At 41.3% G+C, this 18492-nt stretch overlaps 1 pseudogene; it reads left to right on the forward strand.

The window, feature by feature from the left end:
* Nucleotides 1-1192: 1192 nt before the first annotated feature.
* LOC143563936 (uncharacterized) lies at nucleotides 1193-1898 on the forward strand (annotated as a pseudogene).
* Nucleotides 1899-18492: the final 16594 nt, after the last annotated feature.

Raw genomic sequence — 18492 nt, forward strand, 5'->3', positions numbered from 1 at the left:
GATTCAGTTTCACACTTTCTTTTTGTGATTGTTGTTTGATTTTGATAAACTTGAATGTGTAATTTGTGCAATTATTAGGTTTAAAAGTTTTCTTACCTTAATTAAATCCAACTGACACGAAACGACCAAAAAATATTGAACCGAAATGAAACCAAAAAAACTGTAATTGAAACCAAAACGAAAAAAAAAAAACTAAACCGAAACCAAAAACTGATTTCATTGTTATCATATGAATATGTCCAATACACTTATTCTAATGTGTCGGTGTTTGTTTCCAGATATAATAGGATTATCATGTTTATAACCGTCTTTCTTAGAGTCCATCTATGATATATTCTTACAAAAAAAATTATATTCATAATAATATAAAAAACCCCTAAAAATAACCCGCGTGATACGCGGCCTAAAAAACTAGTATATATATATTATGAAATATTAAAAAAATACATATAAATAGGCCATACGGTCCGGTCCGATTTTATGCGGTTTGGTTTCGGTTTAAACCATAAACCAAACCGTTCACTACGGTTTGGAAATTTTCAAACCAAACGACCGAAAGCTAAGAAAAAAACAACCGCGAAACCAAACTGATGGCCGGTTTTGAACGGTTTCGAACCGAACCATGAACACTCGTAATTAATCCAACTCTTTCAAAGTAAGGCACAACTTAGATGTTTTGGTCTTACAGTTTTGATTTTTAAGTAGCTTCTTTAAAATTAGATAAGAAAACATGCAATAATCATTTCTAAAAGATTATGGGTTGGGAATTTGTGTAAGAAAACAAAAGTCGAACGATACAATCATACGTATTTAATTCCGGTTACACTAACAAGACGTCCAACGACAACTAGGCGTCATGTGCCGGTAAAGCGGTTAAACGTTAGGTGCCGGTTATACGTCTGACACAAGTAGCTAGCTACGCATCCCACGTCTAGTTAACATGTGTTACACTGATTACACGTTCGACCCCGAATTAAACCATAATAATAATAATAATAAAAGTTAAAATAATTTAAAAAAAAAAAAAACTTTTGAATTAAAGTGGCAAAATTATCAAATTGGATCTTATTTTATTTTTATTTGATCCCAGACACGATTCATTCCTTTTCTTTTCATTTTATTTATTACAACTTTTTATATTCTAACTATTTAATACCCAATTTCTCTCTAAACCCTAGATTAGGGTTCACCATCTTCTCTTCCGCAAAACCCACAGCCGCCACCGGAGATGAGGCCATTAGACGAATCCGAAACCACCCAAGTCTTCGAAAAGCTCTTCAAATTCACCGGCAACAACCTCAAAAACATCGTCGAGTCTCCCTCACACGAAGGCCCCGACCAAACCCCCGGCCGTTACTGCTTCCGCCTCCACAAGAACAAAGTCTACTACGTCTCCGAATCACTAGTCAAACGTGCCACCAACATCAAACGCGACAACCTCGTCGCACTCGGAACAGCCATCGGCAAGTTCACTAAAAGCGGCAAGTTTCATTTAACGATCCAGGCTTTGAATTTGTTGGCGGCGAATGCGAAGCATAAGGTTTGGTTGAAACCCACATCGGAAATGTCGTTTTTTGTATGGGAATGATGTGATTAAAGGTGGGTTAGGGAGGATTACGGATAATATTAATGCTTATGATGGCGTCGTCGTGTTTTCGATGTCGGATGTGCCGTTGGGGTTCGGGATTGCGGCTAAGTCCACGCAGGATTGTAGGAAGATGGACCCGAATGGGCTTGTGGTTATTCGGCAGGCGGATACGGGTGAGTATTTGAGGAATCAAGAGGAGCTTTGAAAAAAGAAATTGGTAACAAGTTTTTTATGTGTTTTGTTTAAGCTAATAGTTTGTTGAATGTTATGGATTGTGATATGCAATATGATATGTTGTTTTGGTTTATTATATGTTAAGTTTTATTTTGGTTCTGATTATGCATAATTGATGATACATTATGGATTCAAAATGACGTGCACAACCACTGATGGGTTCAACTTTAGCTCACTTACACAGTTAAACTAGAAAACAACTTAAGTTGTATCATATCGTGTTAGATTGTGAACGTATTGATGAATCGATTGGCGTTGAACTAATTTGTTAACGATTTAAGTTTGTGGAACTCTTGTTAATAAGAAGACAGGAATGGTTGTATTTTAGGTGTTGTATTCCAACCATAATTTTGTTCTCTATGCACCTTAAGAGTTGATTTTGATAATGGTCTAGTGGTTGTGTATGTCTCTGCTTCTGATTGAGTTTTGTAACAGGGACAATGAACATATTACTTGATAAGTAGGGGTGTGCAACATACGGGTGTTTACGAAAACCATTTAAAGGACCCAGTACCAGTATTTGGAAACACATTCGGTTCTGGTTCTGCATTTCATCTTTAATTGGGGCTGAACAGGTGAGAACCATGAAACCGGTGAAGACTAAACCCAGGAACAAGCATAACCTTTTTGGAACAAGTACAACTTTTTTTTTTCCTGAAATCTGATCCAAACATTCGTTTTGGTAACAGTAAACCATTGAATCAACTGAAAACCATATAAATTAATATTTGTAAAGTATTCTAATAAATGTTAGTTATCTCAAGATGAAAAATATTTTCAACTTTATTAATCACACAATCTTGTATTAATAAGCCATGAAACTCAAAATGAGCATATCTAAGGATACACACCAAACCAGGAATATGCTACCACATCGCACATTTCATGGTCCTACCGAGTCATTTATGCTTTGAACCAACAAAACCCTAGAGTTCTGAACGTTTAGGATTTAAGAACAGGAACCAATTTGATGTTGATTTCTTTGACGGGCTGGAGTTTGGCAGTTTGCAGGTAGCAGCAGCTTCATTTAGGAGTCTACACTACAGGTTTAGATGTAAACCGTTCCAAAGAACCCGTTTAAACCCCTGTACAAAAATTGCAGAAGGCTGCAGATGATGGTTTCAACTAAAGGTGGCAATAGGAGTGGGTTGGGTTGGATTTGGGTGATGGGTCAGGATGGATATGGGGTCATGATGGATTTTTAAAATAGAGGGTTAGGATGGATATGGGTCAAGATGGATAAAACTAACCCATCTTGACCCAAGTGAAGGTTGACATACAAAGGGGTTTAAAAACCCCTCAAAAAAATATTAAAAAAATAATAACTCAAAATATAAATAAAAAACGCAAAATGTAAAATAACTAAAACGTTTCCCTCATCCTTCTCGTTCATTGAAAAAAAAAGAAAAAAACTTTTTGTTCCGGTTCAATTTCGAGTTTTTCGGGGTTTTTTCTTCGGTTCGGTTTCGGTATCTGCTCGGTTTCAATGATTTCGGTTTCGATTTCTCGGTTTTTTCGGTTTCAGTGTTGTTTTGTTTTAGTCAGTTTTTTCGGTTTCATTTCGTTCTTTTTGTTTCGTTTTGATTCATTTGTTTTATTTTGGTCGGCTACGTTTCAGCTTTTTTGTTTCGTTTTGGTAAGCTTTTTAATTACGTTTCGCTTTTTTTTTGTTTCGTTTTGGTCAGTTTTTCGGTTTCATTTCGGTTTTTTTTTGTATCGTTTTGATCGTTTTTTTATTTCGGTTTAGTTTCGTTTCAGTTTTTTTTGTTTTGTTTGTCAGTTCGGTGTTTTTGATTCGTTTTGGTCCGGTTTTTGAATTGCATTTAGTTTTTCTATGTTTCATTTTGGTCAGTTTTTCAGTTTCAATTCGGTTTTTTTGTTTCTTTTTGGTCGTTTTTCTATTTTGGTTCAGTTTCGTTTCGTTTTGTTTGTTTCGCTTTGGTCGACTCAGTGTTTTTGTTTTGTTTTGGTCAGGTTTCAGTTGCATTTTGTTTTTTTTTGTTTCGTTTTGGTCGTTTTTCTATTTCGGTTCAGTTCGTTTTGGTTTTTTGTTTTGTTTCGGTCGATTCGGCGTTTTTGTTTCGTTCGGTGTTTTTGTTTTGTTTTGGTCCGCTTTTCAGTTGCATTTCGTTTTTCTTTTTGTTTCGTTTTGGTCAACTTTTCGGTTTCATATTCGTTTTGGTCGGTTTTCTATTTTGATTCAGTTTTGTTTCGGTTTGGTCGATTCGGTGTTTTTGTTTAGTTTTGGTTAGCTTTTCGGTTGCATTTCGCTTTTTTTGTTTCGATTTTGTTAGTTTTTCGGTTTCATTTCGTTTTTTTTCGTTTTGGTCGCTTTTCTATTTCGGTTCAGTTTCGTTTTTGTTTCGTTTTAGTCAGTTCGGGGTTTTTGTTTCGTTTTGATCGTTTTTTGGGTTTCGGATGAGTTTTGTTTCGCACATGATAGTTTGGGTATTTTGAAATAGATAAATTTTAGATAACTTGGATGTTTTGTTTTGACCCATTTTAACCCAATTGTATATTTTCAACCCATCCTGACTCACTTGTTGAATTTTTATGATCCATCCTAACCCATTTTAGTTTTAAAGTTTATCCATCTTGACTCAAAACAACCCATTTGGGTTGGGTTTGCCACCCTCAGTTTCAACAGACCCGTGAAAACCACTAATCTGACCCATAAAACCCATTTAAAAACCCGGACTAACCCATGTGTAATTGCTCGGGTTGAAATTTCCAGCTAAACGGTTTGCATGCTGTAATTGTAATTATAAAATTTGGTTTGAAGTTGAAACCTTTTTAGTTTATTTTGTGCAAGTTCAAATGAAACATTCTTCTTGTTATATTTGTTTCCGGTTGTCATAATCCTTTACTAAATTATTATATGGTTGGATTATAAGGAAATAAGAAACGGCATCAGAAGGGAGACTGTTAAATGTTATTGCATTTGGGTGCACACTAATATCATCTATTGATTTACAGTTGTAATGTAAAATTGGTGTAGGTTTATAGTATTAGATAGGAATGTGTTTCTATGTTGTATTTGATTTAGGGTTGATGTTTCTTTGACGAAAATATATAGGTTTTGGGCTGTCTAATCTAACCCGGTTAAGGTTAATAAACACGTCGTGCTCGGGTTTCAAAATTAAAATGAAGAAAAGTTATATACAATATATACTTTTTGTTAGTTCAACTCACCCGTGTTTTATGAATCATCTAACCTTGTTTACAGCTTTACAACATGTCAACTTGATTGCCACAATCTCTATACCCATTTTGACATGTGAAACCGTTTGACCCAGACAGGTTATATGGGGCGTGTTCCGGGTGCAAGGTTTTTATGGTGTCTAGTAACCTGAACGTGTTCCATATAACTCGTTTCTTGATAGAAGTCTTTTGTGATCTTCCCCGTGCCAATGATCTGGCAATCATGTTTGGTTGATGGTCCGGTGAGCAGTGGTGACCTTACTCTAGTTCACGTATTTGACTTGTGTTGCGTATTATCTATCTAATCAATCTTGGTCATTTTGTTAGTTGCTAATCAATCACAAAATGCACACCATAATGTGGCATGATGCTTTGCTGTTCTTGGTTAACAAAATGAGAAGAAAGACAAGACTCTGTCACCCCTCAACCTATATCACTTATACCAGTCACTTGGCACTCTTCTTTTTATATATTTTCTTGAATGATGCAAAAATAAAAACCACTGAGCCTCTCACCAATGGCCACCTTACTCAAACTGAATGTCCCACCACATAAAAGTGTGACGCGAACGTGGTGGTGCTCAGAGACTCCGGCCATGTATGTTTTGATCTTTCTTATTAAAGTTTTGACCCTCTATAATGTTAGTTGAGTAGTGCAGCGATGATTAACAAGTAAAAAGAAGAAAAGGCATAGAAGAAAGATTTCTCACATGTAAATTTGATCTGTATCGTGTGAAGAAGATGATGTCCATAATAGGGGTAGTTTTGTAATTAGACATTTAAATATGAAAAAGTCTATGCTAGGTCCAAAGTCAATTAGAGTGTAGTGTAATAAATTGCTTTTTTTTTTAACGACCAACTAAGTAATGCCGGGTACTCCATACACGGCTCCCATTGGGTAGCCTGAGCCGGCCACTAGTCCGGACGGACGGAGCCCCTAGCGGTCCACCTATTGAGGGATTCACCGGATAAAACCCGACTCCCACGCCCGCCAAATTGCACGACGGCGAAGAGCCGGTAAAACCGGGTGAGATCAGGACTCGAACCCTGGCAAGCCAAGGTCATCCCTCATATCTCCCATATAAATTGGTAATAGTGAGGTTTGAACCCCATACCTCTCACTAGTAAAATGAGTGTCCTACCATTGAGCCACATCCAATTTTATTTTTTTAGGTCCTTTAATAATAACACCAATAAAAATAATAATATTATTATAAGTCTATAATTAATAGTTTATCATAAATCTTTTAGAACTTTATTTTTTATTTGTTTTGTACGTTTATGTATATTTAATCAATAATAGAAATTTCAGTATTTTTAATAGTATTATACTTCTAATTTATAAGACTTTTTTTTCATTTTTTACATCATTAAAAGCATTATCATTAAACATTAAGACATGTATTATTGATCCTCTGACTTCAAGTTTCTGGTTCAGTCACCGGTGGCACCACTACGTTACCATCTTTATTTGTTCTTAATTATTGATTGAAGTATAAGGCCTATCAAAGTTTTTTTCTTTTGCAATTCTCTTTTCCCATTTCATCTATTAAATTATTAAATCAGTATTCTAGTATTTATTACTCATTCTCTTTTTCCTTTTCCTTTAGGATCCAAAGATCTTTAAGACTCGCAATATGGGTCCAAAGAGATGATGTACATATCAATTAGATTCTGAAATGGCCAAACTATCATTTCGGTCTTCCAACACTATTTATTTATATATTTATTTTTGTATGCCCATATGAATAAGCTCTAAGTGAACCCAACCCAAAAAAATGTATAACCCGAGCCCAAGTGCAACATTGTGGTTCGGTTATTGGTTGATTTTTCCTAAATCGGGTTCACCAAAATAACCCGAGCACCCTAAACAAAGACATTATGATTTTTACTAGGGTAATACTAGTCGGCGACGGCTTGATTTATTCCCATGATATTTTAAATGTTAAACACGATTGATCTGTTCATTCAATTTCCAACTAACCTGTTTGATAAATTCATCCAAGTTCCACCTAATACAAATAGTTCGTTTGATTCAATCCTTCAACTCTTCAATTTGCTGTTTTTAATATCAATTGGTAATCGCCGTGTAAAAATAATCAGTTAATGAGTAACTCAATCTGTTTAGAAGGCGAATTTAGTTAATTGTAACAATCATGTTAATAGTTTTTAACATCATATCATTGACATGTACCAAAATCAAGTATAGTCATGTTTTTAAACATTCATAAAATCGTATGGTCTGTTTTTTAACACATTCACATTTATTCAAATTTTAATGAGTATAACCCGAACAACCTTATTAAGCTAACCTGATAACAGTGTCAGATGTAGCTAGTAACCGGTGGTAGCATCTGCTACCCCTCAACGTTTGCAATTTTTTTGTGATAGTATTCGTATTTCGCTATCCTTGAAAAAAATATAACGTTACCCCTCTTAACTTAAAGCCCAACCAAATTAAAAGTTAAAATCAATTAAAGTCCAACTATAGTTTAAAGCCTAACCAAATTTTAGCCCAAATCAAATAAAACCATTGTTCGTTGTTCATTTATCCATGGACGCTTGATTTAGGCCAAACATCAACATTCAATAAAACAAAGTTTCATTCATCCATCATCCACCCCACGATGACCCGACCCCCTGTTGCCCTCCTCCGTTCATTGGACCTCCACGTTGCAGCCCGGTAATCGACGACCGGTGATCTCTCAGTCCCTTCTCCACAATTCGACTTCTATTTGTTCAATTATGTATTCTTTTACTTTTATCTAAAATTGTAATTGTTTAATTTTATTAGATAAATTGTTAATTTGGAATTATTTATGGGCAATTGAATATTTGAATGATTGATTAAGGTTTATTGGATATTTGAATAATGTATATTGGAATTGATTAGGGATTTAGGGTTTATGCGTATTTTAGAATTGATTATGTATTTATGGTTTAAAATTTGTTTATGTGAAAATTAGGGAGTTTGAAAGATAAAACAACAAAGTCTTATTTTCAATCTTTTTAAACGAAAATTCCAAGAAAATGATGATATCGATCCAACACCAAATTCACACACACACACACACTAGTTTTAAGCTCGCGTGTTACGCGAGTTATTTTAGGTTTTTGTTTTTAATCATTTTGTAAATATATGTTTCTAAGTATTTTTTTTTTAGTTTTTGACCGTTTTTTGTATTAATTCAATACGTATATATTAGTTTGTGGAAAATGTTAATATGCCGGAAAAAAAAGACCCCCAAATAAATTCAAGAAAAATAAGTAAAAAAATCATAATTCAAAATTTGGTTCTACAAAACAACTAAAATATAAGATTTCGCATCAATATTTCGGGTTGGACCAATTTTATTTAAACTAATAAGCTTTTGCAAATTATTCATTTACACGTACATGTACTTGATAACTATGTATGGTTCCAATAAAAAAAAAGTTTGTAAATAGATAAAATAAAAATTCTTAAAAAGCATACTCTATATATATATGTTCATAAAATTCTAAAACAATATGTGTTGACGGTTTAATATTGTTGCACATTTGACGTTTTGTTGTATGAAATTCTAGAAGAGTACATGCATACTACTAACAAATAATATATGCATACTTAACTACTTAAGCATTGTAGTTATACATACAAAACATATCTACGTGTAGAAGGTGTACAAATGGGCTGATGGGCCTAATCCGATTCGGGTTATAAACAGGTTTAGAAGAAAAAATAATCGAACCTATCAAATCGGGATAGGTTCGGCTTATAAACCGGTTTAGGCAAAAAAGTAGTTTTAGTGTCAGGTTGAACCGCCAACCCGTGCCCACAAGCCGTTTAACACCCTTATTATGACCTATTACCAAAATCAAAGCAATTATTATCTAAATATATGTTTCTCTATGAAATTGTGACCTGAAAACACTTTTTGCCCGCTTCAAATAAAAACAAATAAATACTTAATGCATTCATTTTGATGAGAAAGCAGTTTAATACAATAATGATCTAAAGAGAGAATAAATAGTTTAAAGCATTGTCTGGTTTAATAAATGCTCTAACAACATATCATCACCAACACCTACAACCATCAAACCTGCAAAACAACAATTACGGTTACATAAAGCACATGACGCAAGCAATAAACAACTATACAAAAAACTAAGGCACAACATATGGCTTTCTGACAATAGAGAAAATACTTAAGCTTAGAGCGTTGCTAGTAGACACATTGTCATTAGAAATCCCATTTATTAATGCTTTACTGGCTGCCCTTTGATACTGCCACTCACAAGTGTGCATAATAAGCATTAACAAACATGATAGATAAGAATCTTGTACATGATCTCATAATTTAAAATATGTGATACCGTAAAATCAAGGAATTATGTGATTTTACACTTTAAAATCTTAGGAACATCAAACTAAAATGAAAAAAAAAAATTATATTATGCTATTCATATTATACTTTCAGCACCAACCAAAAAGGATGGATGAAACATCAGATATAAAAGATGGGGAAAACTATACTTTGGTAGAGATGCAACATTTTCCCTCATAGCGCCCATTGTGAAAGCTTGTTCCGGATACATCTGATTCATATTTTCCCAAAGGATAAGAGAGTTTTGTGTTTTTATTATCCATGTAAATTGCATAACCAAAAACTTGTTGAGCCTCACTGAAGAAACACTAATCGGACCCCGGACAGATTACGGGTAACCTGGGGGTTGAATAGATGTTTCCCACGAGGGGTTAGACCCGGCAAAGATGGTTCTTCTGATAACCTGCAAAACAGACCGTGAGCTCGTCACTGAGAAGGGGGGGGGGGTTCCTCCTTGTGACCACCCTCCGGCGTGAGAATCAGACTAGATTGCTCTTTAAATATAAATGTATATTAAGAGATTGCTAGAGCAGATATCAGGTATAATATGTAATACGAGATAGTATATGATGATAATATGATAAGATGAGATGATCATACCATTTGGGGTAATTATAGCCGAAGGTAGGTTTCCAAGGAGGTGTGGCCGGCTGAATAGTATTCCTGTTCTACCAACTGTGGCCTACGCACGTGCCCTGCTGGTAGTTGGTGGGTAGGCAGCGGCTGATAGTGACCAGGCCTGCTGTGTACTATTCCTTTTCCACCAACTGCCGGCTATGCACGTGGTATGACAGGAGTTGGTGAGTAGGCAGCGGCTAATAGTGACATACAGTACAAGAGCATGCTGCTCGCCATACTGTTGTCAATAAGCTGTCGTATCTTTGGTCAGATCTTTTGCCCATACCTCGTCAGGTACAGTACAGAAGATTTTCCCGTATCGTACGGACTGGCTTATTTGGGCGGGAGTATTCCCCCTCCCGCCTTTGTGCGGGATTGCTCCCGGCTTTGCTCATTCCTTCAGGTGACAACTGAATTATTGAGAGCTAAGTGCCTTGTGCGTGTAGCCTTGCTGCGCGGGTGGCCTTCCCTGATGGCTTGTATCCGCAGCTGCGGGAACAGGCAGAGTACATTAGGAGGCATTTCCTGCGGGAACAGCTTGCGTACTGCGCGTAAGGACGTCACGTCTCTGAGCATGGTGGGTCCTGCGTATCCAGTTGGTTTCTGCGCAGACGTCTCTTTTGAAGGTGAGTCTTGCGGGTCCAACTGGGCTCTGCTGGGACCTACCTCTTCAAGTCCCCCCAGTCCAATGTTCTTCTCATGAATGTTTAATAAAGTGAGGTGAACTTTTTGACTTAAGCAAAGGGTTTTGAAAAGGGTTTTTTAAGGTTTTCCATGGGGATTCTTCCCGCGGAAGTCCTTGTCACTTGCAGAAATTCCCGACTTTCCTGCTTGATCTTTGGGTATGATGCAGGTAGGTCTGTAACCTCCTCGCAAGTCAGGAGCATTGAGTCCCACTTGTGTGGATTCTTCATGAGGTTTTGGTAGTTTTGAACATAGTGATCAATTATGTTAAAATCACCAATTCCATCCTGGAGCTTCAAACAATGTAGTTCTCGACGTTCCCGCTATGCGGGGATGTTATTCCCGTTTCCGCAAGCATTGCCCAGAAGATCCTTCTTGGTTTCAATTCCCTGCGGAGAGCTAGGTATGTGAAGGGTTTTGCCTTAACACTGTACCCGCGCTCGTCTTACGGTTACTTTACTTCCAAGGTATTCCTGGCGTCAATTCCCTGCGGGTGCTAAGTATGTGAAGGGTTTTGCCTTAACACTGTACCCGCACCCGTCTTATAATTACTTGGTTGCCGAGGTATTCTTGGCTTCAATTCCCTGCAGGTGCTAAGTATGTGAAGGGTTTTGCCTTTACAGTGTACCCGCACCCGTCTTATGGTTACTTGGTTGCCAAGGCAAGGGGTATTTTCCCGCTTACTTTTGAATCTTTTTGAAATTTTTTTTTTTTTTTTTGAAATTTGAAGAGTTGGTGAAAGGATAAGAACAGTCCAAACCTCTGAAACGTCGTGCGACGGTTTCTTCTGACTGTGTCAGGACGTGCATGAAGTTATGGTGACGTGACAGTACATGGTCATTCCAGACGTTTTTTTCAGGCGCGTGGGCGCGATTTTTCGGGCGCGTGGCCGCGAAATTAATGGTACGCGTCCTTTCAACAGCTGTTGCCAGCTTGCTTTTTGCCACGTGTCATAGTTTCATTGCACCTTCGATTTCTCTCTCTTCCGCATTAAATTCATCGCATTAATTGCGATTAGTATATAAAGGGGGAGAGGGTTCTTTGTAATCCACACTTTCACTCTTCTCTTCATCTTCAAAACGATTTCCGGCGAATACTCACCTTTCAGTCGAGCATTCTCTTGAAATCGTTTATTCTTTCATCTGCAAGATGTCTTCTCGTGATCTCGAATCTACAGCCCAGGAGGCTGGGGTGTTTGTCGATGACAAGAGTACTGCTGGCGAGTGCCAGTGTGCTCTGCCTGTCGATCTGTATCAGTACATCGTCAGGAAGTTCATGCTCGAGTCTCTCGAGCCTGAGTTTCCTGAACCCCATCAGACGGTGTATGATGCCCCCAGAGGCAAGATCGGGGTATATGCTGCATTCTTTGTCTATGGGAATCTTAGGTTCCCGTTGACAAAGTTTGTGTACCGTGTCCTGGAGAGGCACGGTGTACACCTGACCGAGGTGCACCCGATGGCGATCGCGAAGATTCGCCACTTCGAGTGGGTGTGCCGGATTCTGGGCATTGAGCCCTATGTCGACCGCCTGATGACCTTCTACTCTTGGAGGTGCATCCAGGGGTGGTATACGCTGATAACCCGGATTAAGGGTTTGAAGATTTGCGCAACCGAGCGCAGTCTTCGCTCGTGGAAGCGGGAGTTCTTCTACATCTCCGCTCGCGCCATCCCCCTTGCCATGAAATTCAAGAATGGGCAAGCACTTCCCAGCCTTCACGCCTCCAACTACCAGGAGGCGGAATGGTTCTCGAAGATATCCCGAGTCCAATCTCCGGTTTACCGGTTTGCGGAGTCCGGGATGGTGATGCTCGGGATGAGCCGGGTGTGGAAGGATGCGGATGCGCAAAAGATCCCAATCGTCCTTGAATACGGTTCGAACTCTGTTCCTTACGGTATGCTCTGTTTCTTTTTGTTGATTTAGAATCTCTTCTAACTTTTTTCCTGTTTATTTCAGAGGGGAACGACTTGCAGTCGCTCCTGCATCCGCGGGAGGCTGACAGTCCCGCTCGGATGGGTACTCGCGCTCTAGACGAGAACGAGTTGCCCATCCTAGAACAAACGGCGGATCGGTTCGTGGAGGTCTACCCGCTAGGCCACGAGATCCTGAGCGCCAGGCGGCCAGGTAAGGCGCTATTCAACCCTCGACCCCTCAATGTTGAAACCTCTGCTGGAATTCCTCTAATCTTATGTTCTGATGAGGAATCCGCAGATGGTCCTCCGTTGGTGCGGAAGAAGAAGGCTGCCGGCGGGAAGGGGAAGGAGAAGGTGGCCTCCACTGCCGATCCGGTGCCTCGGTCTGACTCAGAGGCCGAGAGCGAGGAGGTGGCGGGGAACCCCGGTGGTGATAAGACCACCGCTCCGGAGGCTGCGACGACTGTCACCTCCGGAGAGCCCCGGATGACGACGGTGAGCGGCGCAAAGAGGCCGGCTCCATCGGGTTCATCCCCGCCTGTCCGCACTTTCAGGCTCAAGAAAACCCGTAAGTACAAACTTTATTTTTTAACTTCATAGTTTTCCATCTTTAATACTTATCTTCTTTGTGCAGGCGTGGATGTTGACGCATTCCAGGGTGGAGCGCAGAGGAGTACCCCTCCTCCCATGACGGTAGGCTTGGTCAGCCTACCTGAGGCGACGACCCAGGCGGCTGCGCCTGCGCCTGCTTCCGCTGGTTCAGTTGCTCACTCCGTTGAGCCGACTGTTCCAGCTGTGATGACATCACCGCCGGCTGTGAGTGCCATTTTTACCGCATCTTTCACTGAGCCGGCGGTTACTTTTGCTGCGGATTCCGCCGCGGCGGCCGCGGCGGCCTTCACCATGCCTCCTCCGTCTTCGGCAACGACGGCCGATCCTTCAGGTATGCATGGGGCTTCTCGCCAACCTCTGCCTCCTTCCCATCTACCTGACCTCTTGGACGGATTTCCCTTGGGTTCAGGTGATGGGTTTGGCGGCTATCGGTCTGTTATTGACCATACAGGTGCGTAGGGTTCTTTTGGCCTATTTTCATATTTTTATCATCTTTTCCTAACTGCTTTATGTTTTTTGCAGTGTCGGATTCCAATGAAGTGTATGTTCCACGATGGAACATCCGCCGAGGAACAACCCTTCGCACACCTGTGGAGTGCGTGGAGTGGGCTCGTCACGCAGCTCCCAGTGGTGCGTTGGGGGAAGCCATGGCTAGCTACCAGGAGGGTAGGCTAACCAATGAGCTTCGGGTTCTCCTGGCCCGGATGCAGCCGCGCGTCGAGCTGCTTTTTCGTGAAAACGACAAGTTAAAAGCAGCTCGCATTCAAGAAGTAGCTCAGCCGCGGGCTGTCCGGGAGGAGAATAGGAGGCTCTCCGCCGCGGCTGCGGAGAAGGAGAAGGCGTTCAAGGCCCTTGAAGTTGAGGTTCAGGCCCGTCTCGAGGCCCGTTCCAAGGCTGCCCAAGCTGTTAATGAACAGCTTCGGCTGGCTAAGGAAACTGCTAGGAACGCAACTGAAAGGGCCACCAAGGCTGAAGCTGTTGCTGAGCCTCTACGCGTGGAGAATGAAGAGCTTAAAGCCAAATTAGAGGCTCTCCAGCAGGCTCATGATGCCTTGGCGATGGAAGACGCCAAAAAGCTCCAAGAGATCTTGGACCAGAGGGGGGTGCTTGACCACACTGAGCGGAAGCTAAAGGGCGTCGAAGAGGCTGCGGCTAAAGAAGTGTTGCTTGCCAACCTCAACAAGAGTGAAGCCGAACGCGCCCGTAACGAAGCTCAAGCTGCCCTCCAGGAGGCTCTGGTTGCCAAGGAATGGCTTCTTCGAGAAGCGTTGTCTCAGGTATGCTTTTCATGTCTTTACGCTTTTCTTTGTAAATAGAAAAGGTTCTGATAGTTGTATTTTCTTTTTTGTAGGTTGTGCATCGAGTCTTCACGGAGACGTCTTATGACGATGCTATGAGCGCAGCCCTCAACGCTTCTCATGAGGATGGGGAAAAGGCCGGTTTCCTGCTTGGTCTAGGGTTCGTTGAGAAAGGCATCCCGCCTTCCAACTTCCCTTTATTTGATGTAGATACTGAAGCTGTATACGACCAAGCAGTGAATCAGTACGCCGCCTTCCCGCATCCGGTGGTGGAGAAGGTAAACGAAGTTGCTGCTGCTGATGATGGGCTAGCTATCCTTAAAGCTTTCCTTGAACTGCCACGCTCTACTGATGGTGCTGGTCCAAGTGGAAGTGGCCCTGAAGCTTGATCCTGAAGATCCCTTCCCACTGCTAGGATAGATTTAGCTTGTATAGATTTATATTCTTGTAGGCGGGTAATTACCCGGCCATTCTTGTAATTAATATTATGAAATATAAATCTTTGTGCGGGTAAGACCGCTACTTTCACTGGATTCCTTGCTTTATAAACGTTATATGACTTGCATACTTTAGTTTAAATTAGCAATTTTCCAAGTGTTTAGAATAAGTTAACCTTTGAACGTGGTAGATAATAGGTTGAAGTTTTGCTTCCTCTTTCGTGATTGTGCGGGTAGGACCGTCACTTGCACTAAGTAGGATGGATAAACTTTACCTACATCTGACCTGCGTGGAGGTTTTCCTCATCTTTTTAGAAATTTCTAAGTGTTTAGGATAAGTTAACCTTTGAACGTGGTAGATAATAGGTTGAAGTTTTGCTTCCTCTTTCGTGATTGTGCGGGTAGGACCGTCACTTGCACTTAGTAGGATGGCTAAACTTTACCTACATCTGACCTGCGTGGAGGTTTTCCTCATCTTTTTAGAAATTTCTAAGTGTTTAGGATAAGTTAACCTTTGAACGTGGTAGATAATAGGTTGAAGTTTTGCTTCCTCTTTCGTGATTGTGCGGGTAGGACCGTCACTTGCACTTAGTAGGATGGCTAAACTTTACCTACATCTGACCTGCGTGAAGGTTTTCCTCATCCTTTTGTTAGAAATTCTCTTTTGAATAAGTTATCCGTTCGACGCGCGGTTGTCAATAGGTTCAGTTTCCTCTCATGATTTGTGCGGCTAGGACCGGCACTTTCATTCAGTTGACCAAAGTTTACCTATGACTGACCTGCGTGAAGGTTTGCCGTTTTTTGGGTTTATGCGGGTTTTGCCGCCTTCCCCACGCAACGACTTTTCACGTAATTATGCGGTGAAAACCAGCATATCAGTGTTGAATAAATTAACCGTTCGACGCGCGGTTGTTAATAGGTTAGTGTTCAGTTTCCTCTATCATGATTCATGCGGATAGACCGGCACTTTCATTTAGTGGGATGACTGAACTTTACCTTTAACTGACCTGCGTGAAGGTTTGCCAATTTTTGGGTTTATGCGGGTTTTGCCGCCTTCCCCACGCAACGACTTTCACACTTATGTATGCGGTGAAAACCGGCATCAGTGTTGAAAGTTCATAAAAGTATAAATGTAAAATCAGCGTCGATGTTCTAAGGAGAATCATTTCCATTAGAAGTGGCTCTGGGCCTTTCCTTTACAAATTTGGAATTGATCTACATCCAAACTGTGTAATTGAGCTCCCTTCCATGTTGTTGGGATGGGAGTGCCATCGAGCCGATATGCACCTGGTTCGGGATCTCGTTCTTTACGCAGCATGTAGTCTCCACATTGACGCTGCAATTTTATTCGTGTTTTCCCCAGCTGAGGTTCTACACGCATCAGCCTGCTCAACGTTCATTGCGCCACTAGGTGCGCGAGCGTCCCATCTCTGACAAATGCTTCGACCATGTCCTTTACGTCTATGCATTCTTCAGTGTTGTGGCCTTTTGTCCTGTGAAAGTCACAGTATTTGCTCCGATCAGCATTGTGACGATGTCGGATTATTGGAGCCTTTGGCCATGGGAGCTCCTCAGTGGCGAATATCTCGATGACGCTTTTGGTGAGTGGCGTCCATCTGGAGTTCTGGTTTGACTGTACGTTATCTCTTCCGCCTAACCGATGTTGCAAGCCGGATGAGGTGTCAAAGTTTACCCTTGACTGCCAAATGCCTAGCTTCCGCTTTTTGTTTAATCGGGCGGTAAGGACGTTGTCTTCTCTTGTTTTCTGGGTGTAGAGGTTTGTGCTCTGTGGGAGATCTCTACCCAGTTGCTTCTCCGTTTCCGCAAAGCGTTTAGCTGCTGTCATGATGGCATCCCATGTGGATGGCATGCCATCTTTACCCGTTAAGGTACGGATGAGCTCTGGGTCGTTCGCGCCCTGGATGAAAGCAGCGCGAACAAGATCTTCGCTGATATTACCCAGACTAAGCTTCTTTGAGTTGAAGCGAGTGATGAAGTCTAGCAAAGATTCATCTTCCTCTCGAATGCATTTGAGGATTGTCCATTGCTCCTCGGTATACTTTCTTTGCTGGCTGAAGTGTTGGCTAAACTTTTGCTGGAAGTCTTCCCAACCGTAGATGTAGTGGACCGGTAGACGATCGAACCACGCTCTAGCAGCCCCAACAAGCGTCATTTGGAACATGTAACACCACGTAGGTTCCGTCCAACTACTGACGGTTGCCCCCGCTATGAACCTGTTCAAATGATCGTCTGGATCAGATATACCATCATAAGTGCCGATGTTGGACATCTGTTTGGCACTTTTTGGGGCGATTGCTTCCGCAATGTCCCTTGCAAATTTGGACGTTCCCGCATTTGCTACAGTTGGTCTGAATGTTTTGGAGAAGTCACGTGGATTTCCACCTGTGTTTTTTGGTTTGAAGGCTTCTCCAAAACGCCTTCTCGGTTGGGAGTCCGTTTCCTTACGCTTCCCTTTTGCCCTATGGCGAGGGTTCGCGTCGGTGTCGGATTCCTCCGAGTCATCGTCCAAGTATTCTTCGAATTCGTCAGCCTGTTGGACGGAACGCAAGCGTTCGTCCAACTCAGCTTGGAATTCCTTCTGACGTGCCTCCGCCCATGCCTTAACTTCATCGAGTGTTTGGCGGGGGAGTCTTGTTCGTTTCTCTAACTGGGTATCGGTGAATCCCAGTGAGCGGTTATTTACTGCACTTGCCCCAGCTTGGGTAACTGGGGTAGTGTTCGTAAAATTTACTTCACTTGCCCCGGCTTGGGTAACCGGGGTAGTGTTTGTAAAGACTGTGTAGTCGCCGGTATTCCCCCCAGTAGCTGGGGTTGTGGTTACCGGAGTTTCTTTAACCATCTTTCCAGAAGTTTGAAAAAAATGAAAAGAAATGAAGTTCTAGCTTTATGCACGGATGGCGCCAATGAAGAAACACTAATCGGACCCCGGACAGATTACGGGTAACCTGGGGGTTGAATAGATGTTTCCCACGAGGGGTTAGACCCGGCAAAGATGGTTCTTCTGATAACCTGCAAAACAGACCGTGAGCTCGTCACTGAGAAGGGGGGGGGTTCCTCCTTGTGACCACCCTCCGGCGTGAGAATCAGACTAGATTGCTCTTTAAATATAAATGTATATTAAGAGATTGCTATAGCAGATATCAGGTATAATATGTAATACGAGATAGTATATGATGATAATATGATAAGATGAGATGATCATACCATTTGGGGTATTTATAGCCGAATGTAGGTTTCCAAGGAGGTGTGGCCGGCTGAATAGTATTCATGTTCTACCAACTGTGGCCTACGCACGTGCCCTGCTGGTAGTTGGTGGGTAGGCAGTGGCTGATAGTGACCAGGCCTGCTGTGTACTATTCCTTTTCCACCAACTGCCGGCTATGCACGTGGTATGACAGGAGTTGGTGAGTAGGCAGCGGCTAATAGTTGTAACATCTGCCCGAATCTGACCCGACCCAGGTACCCGTTTCTCTGACCCGATCTCTTTCTTTTATGATTTAGTATTTATTTATACTTATATTTT

Source organism: Bidens hawaiensis, unplaced genomic scaffold, assembly GCF_021521415.1.
Source record: "Bidens hawaiensis isolate Kalapana, Puna unplaced genomic scaffold, B.hawaiensis_p1.1 tig00021672_1, whole genome shotgun sequence".
NCBI classification, from domain to species: domain Eukaryota; kingdom Viridiplantae; phylum Streptophyta; class Magnoliopsida; order Asterales; family Asteraceae; genus Bidens; species Bidens hawaiensis.